Genomic DNA, 6,000 nt, shown 5'->3' with positions numbered 1-6,000 from the left:
ACAGAGCAACTGAACTGAACTGATATTAGTTTCAGGTGTACATCACAGTGATTCAATGTTTTTATAGTTTAAACTTCATTTAAAGTTTTATTATAAAATATTGGCTCTATTCTCTGTGCTGCATATTACATCCTGTTTCTTATTATTCTATACATAGTAGGCTGTACCTCTTAGCCCCTACCATTATCTTTTTCCTCATTCTTCTTTCCTCATTGGTAACTGCTAGTTTGACTTCTATATCCATGAGTCTGTCTCTGTTTTGTTATCTTTGCTCATTTCTTTTATTCTTTAGATTCCACCTATAAGTGATAATATACAGTATTTGTGTTTCTCTGTCCAACATTTAATAAGCATACCACCATCCAGGTCCATGCATATTGTTGCAAATGGCAGAATTTCATATAGCTGAGGATTATTTCATTTGGGCTTCCCAAGTAGCTCAGTAGCAAAAAACCCCACCTGCAATGCAGGAGACTCAAGTTTGATTCTTGAGTCAGGAAGATCCCCTGGAGAAGGAAATGGCAACCCACTTCAGCATTCTTGCCTGGGAAATCCTATGGACAGAGGAGCCTGGCAAGCCACAGTCCATGGGGTCACAAGAGAGTCGGACATGACTGAATGACTAGACAACAACAGTATTCCATTGCATTGTATGTATCACATCTTCTTTATCTATTCAACTGTTGGTGGAAACTTAGATTGTTCCCATAACTTGGCAATTGTAAATAATACCACTGTGAACATTGGAATGCATGTATCTTTTCAAATATGAGTTTTCATTTTCTTTTTTAAATTAACTATTTTAATTGGATGATAATTACAATATTGTGGTGGTTTTTGCCATACATCTACATGAATCAGCCATGGGTGCACATGTGTCCCCCCATCCTGAAGTCCCACCACGTCCTATCCCTCCGGGTTGTCCCAGAGCACCAATTTTGAGTGCCCTGCTTCATGCATTTAACTTGCATTGGTCATCTATTTAACATGTGGTAATATATATGTTTCAATGCTATTCTCTCAAATCATCCCACCCTCACCTTCTCCCACAAAGTTCAAAAGTCTGTTATTACATCTGTGTCTCTTTTGCTGCTTTGTATATAGGATTGTCATTACCGTCTTTCTAAATTCCATATATATAAGCATTAATATACTGTATTGGTGTTTCTCTTTCTGACTTACTTCACTCTTTATATTAGGCTCTAGTTTCATCCACCTCATTAGAACTGACTCAAATGTATTCCTTTTTACAGCCAAGTAATATTCCATAGTGTATATGTACCACAACTTCCTTATCCATTCATCTGCTGATGGACATCTAGGTTGCTTCCAGGTCCTGGCTATTGTAAACAGTGCTGCGATGAACATTGGGGTACACGTGTCTCTTTCAACTCTGGTTTCCTCTGTGTGTATAAACAGCAGTGGGATTGCTGGGTTGTATGGCAGTTATAGTTCCAGTTTTTAAAGGAATCTCCACACTGTTCTCCATAGTGGCTGTACTAGCTTGCATTCCCACCAACAGTGTAAGAGTGTTCTCTTTTCTCCACACCCTCTCCAGCATTCATTGTTTGTAAACTTTTTGATTGTGGCCATTCTGACCAGTGTGAAACAATATTTCACTGTGGTTTTGATTTGCATTTCTCTAATAATGAGTGATGTTGAGTATCTTTTAATGTGTTTATTAGTGATCTGTATGGTTTTTCCAGTGGTCATGTATGGATGTGAGAGTTGGACTGTGAAGAAGGCTGAGCCCTGAAGAATTGATGCTTTTGAACTATGGTGTTGGAGAAGACTCTTGAGAGTCCCTTGGACTGCAAGGAGATCCAACCAGTCCATCCTAAAGGAGATCAGTCCTACGTGTTCAATGGAAGGACTGATGTTGAAGCTGAAACTCCAATACTTTGGCCACCTCATGCGAAGAGTTGACTCACTGGAAAAGACTCTGATGCTGGGAGGGATTGGGGGCAGGAGGAGAAGGGGATGACAGAGGATGAGATGGCTGGATGGCATCACTGACTCGATGGACGTGAGTCTGAGTGAACTCCGGGAGTTGGTGATGGACAGGGAGGCCTGGCGTGCTGCGATTCATGGGGTCACAAAGAGTCGGACACGACTGAGCGACTGAGCGACTGAACTGAACTGAACTGATGTCTTCTTTGGAGAAATGTCTGTTTTAGGTCTTTTTCCCACTTTTTGATTGGGTTGTTTATTTTTTCTGGTGTGTGTTTTCATTTTTTTAGGATATATAGCCAACAGTGGCATTGCTGGTTCATATGGTAGTTCTATTTTTAGTTTTTTGATGAATTTTCATCTTCTAGCATGAAGTAAGGCAGCATGCTAACTCCAGCTTTGTTTTTTTTCCTCAAGATTGCTGTCACTAAAAATCCTTAAAGAAATTAAAAATTATGCTTAATTTAATGTCAGATCAGGAGAGGCAGCAAGGAAAACCAGCAGAATAACAAATAGAAATTATTCATATGCATATTTTATATTTTTTTCCTACAAACAATATGAGAGTTTATTATTTACTCTTCTTTCCAACATGACAGTAAATCAAAAGGTGTTGATTTAAAGAGCTATAAATCACAACTTGTAGTTTTAATGTAGTTTGACAGTTGTTATTTACTGAAGTGAAGAAGACTCTTCAAGGAACTGATTTAAGGAGAGTGAGACAGAAGAGAAACAAAAGCTAATACTAAGTCCAATTGTTATAGAGCAGGCCACTGCTTACAAAAAACATACATATATCTGGGAAGGCCAAATGGAACCACACATCTTGGTATAGTCATTGAGGATGAGGAGTGACCGTGAGCAGTTTACCTGCTGGTTCCCGGACCTGTCCTTCATTGTTCAAAGTTTATCCCACAGAGCATTAATTCCTCCTTTTTTCCCCAGGCTGCATTTCTCAGTTCTTCGGGGTGATCAGGGGGCATAGTGCTTTTTCCAGGCTCCTAAGTGGTGGAGAAAGCAGATGCCCTATGGCAGGCATGGGGGAAGGATGCAGCCCTTTCTCCCCAGAAGACTGAGACAGTGGTCAGAATATGGCAAGGAGGCGCATGGGCGAGTCTGGACCCAGGCACAGGTGCTGCGCTGTTCCTGCCTAGGTGTTCCAGGCTGTCTGGGAGGAGAAATTACCATGGAGGTGGGAGTGGGTTCAGCGCCAGCAGCTGCAGAAACGTAAGCATGTATCTGACCGAATCCAGGCATGAGTACATCAGGAACTGTGCACATACTGAGTCCAATTAATCATCTACTCAGCACCTTTCAACTCATTTGCAATGGGCTGAATATTTACGTTCCCTCAAAATTCATATGTTGAAATACTAACCTTTCATATGATGGTATTAGATGGTGAGCCCTTTGGGCAGTGAATGGAACATGAGAGTGGAGCCCCCATGAGTGGGATTCGTGTCCTTTTATAAGAGACCAGAAAGTCCTTTAATCCTTCTGTCAGGAAAGGATACAGCAAGAAGACTGCTGTCTTTGAACCGAGAAGCAGACCATTACCAGATGCCAAATCTGCTGGCACCTTGATCTTGGACTTCCCAGCCTCTAGAACTGTAAGAAATAAATGCCTGTTGTTTCTAAGTTGTTCACTTTATGCTGTTTTATTATACCAGCCCAAACTAAGACACCACTTCATTTTGGCTTTTGTTCGTAATAAGAAACACAAATGAATTCCATTTCTATAAATCAAATGACTCTTCATCATCATTTGACAGATCATAACTCCCATCCTTTGTGCAACCTTCTGTTTCCTTGGATTCTGTGGCTGCTTCACTGAGGCTCTGGGCTCAACTCCAAACTCTATGACTATCCTTTCTCAGTCTCCTTTCCTGACTGTTCTTTTCTAAGATCCTTTATACTTATAGCTAACTTAAGTATGAGGAATATACAATACAGATATAGATCAAAAGTCAAAAAATATATTGTTCTGCATGGAGAAGTTCATATCTCAGACTGCATCGACCCTGAGTTAACATCTCTTTATTCAGATTACTATCCAGTTGTCCTAGCACCACTTATGGAAAGTCTGTTTGTACCCCCTCTGCTGCCCTGATGGCCACCTTGAGCTAGAATTTGGGGTTCTCCTTCATGCACTTTCTCCACCGGCGTGCTTATTTATCCAATACTTACTTTCTCACTAGACTGTAAGTGACATGAGGGTAAGCACTGTGTCTATTTAAATTGCCCATATTCTCAGAGCTTAGAACAGTGCTTGGCACATAGGAAGTACTCAATATATGTTTGTTGTATTTAGAATGTTTATGAAGTCCTAGGAAAAGGTTTCCCTTTTTTCCACAAATGTGTTTAAATATAATAAGTATTTTAATATAGTAGTAAATATTTAACAGAACATGAAAATAAAGAAATCATGGTAGACAACATACAATATTATGTGCCTCATTTGAGGTTCATACAGTTTCCCTTAGGCAAAGTGTTAACATATTTTAACCAAAAACATTTGATTCAGTCTAGATGTTAACAAGAGTCAACAAATATTGAAATGTTATTGTCTTAGACAGAATACTTCCAAGTGTTGTTATGCACAAATAAGATAAAATCAATTTTTATATACAGTAGATACAGGGGCTTTGAAGATACAATGTACATTTCATTCTTTTATCCATTTCTAAGTAACCTCGGAGGCCCCAAAATATCTAACCTGTTGTAATTTTCCTGGGTAGCATGATTTTGAAATGGAACCAAATCACCTAGCTCAGCCTCGTCCACCAGGCTCCCACATCTGCTTTTCAGTACAGTTTTACGGTTCCCTCACTGATGTTTGACTTCATTTGATCCTCACAACAATCATACTAAGTGGGGCATTCTGTCCTTTTTACAGATAAAATCAAATATAATTATACATTATGAGTGGCAAAGAATTGGGAGATTTGTAAAAATCTCAGAATATATTTGTTGTAAATGTCAATAATCTACTGTATTTAAAAAGTACAGAATTCCATTGTAGAATCATTAATACATTCAAACAACTTTATTTCATCCTTCGTTGGCAAAACAGCAACATGAACAGAAAAATAGCATGCAACTTCAATAATTAGGCAAATATTGAATACATCTCAAAAACCAGACATCTATGAGACAGTAAATAGCTAACTAAACATTAAATAATAACAACCTATTTTAAAACAGTTTTAATGGTAAAAAAATAAAAATAAAAATAAAAACCCAAGATCTCTCTCCTCTATTTAGCAACTGATGCTATATTTCCCCATTCCTTATTATTCAGGTAACTATTGTACGGATGTATATACATATGTACGTGTGGCATTTTTCCTTTTTCTAAAGGCACTGAATTTAAAATTCTTAATTCCAGGTAAAGCAAACTCTTTAAGAATAAAAGGTTCTGTGATACATACCTTACCATACTGTTCAAAAGAAAAGAACACATTACTGGAAGGTAAAAGATGTAGACTTAATCCAACTGTTAACGTGAATTCATTATGTTATTATACCAAATGAATTTGTACAAGTCACACAGCTTCTCTGGTTATGTGATAAACTTGCAAACTAAGGGAAATTTGCAATTATATCCTTAATGTCCACTCAATTTAAATAATCTAAAATCCTATTGTTCTATGATCTGTCTCTAAGCAGACCGCTCTTTATGACTATCCAAATTAAAATTGTCACTATTAGCTGATTACATTTGCCAGAATAAACACTAGCAATAAAAGAGTATCTTAATTTTAATATCTATGGCAGACTTTTAAAAAACAAAAACAAATAAAAATTGAGTGAAACTGCAAGAATCCTGCAAAACAACTTTCTAATAGAAGAGAATGTAATTTCATGTTGCAGTTATATACATAATAGAATTTCAGCTGAACACCTTAAGTTCATTTGATTCTGTAAAATAGACTAAATCAATATACCTAATATTTCTTGGAAATTGTATAGATTTTGCAGCAAGTGTTAAACTGCCATATCCAAGAGTCTGAAAAATACATATTATTATTAAACAGTATAAATCTGCCA

This window comes from Budorcas taxicolor, chromosome 5, assembly GCF_023091745.1.
Source record: "Budorcas taxicolor isolate Tak-1 chromosome 5, Takin1.1, whole genome shotgun sequence".
In the NCBI taxonomy this organism is placed as follows: Eukaryota; Metazoa; Chordata; class Mammalia; order Artiodactyla; family Bovidae; genus Budorcas; species Budorcas taxicolor.
The sequence above is the reverse complement of the archived record's forward strand: the minus strand, read 5'-3'. Positions refer to the sequence as shown.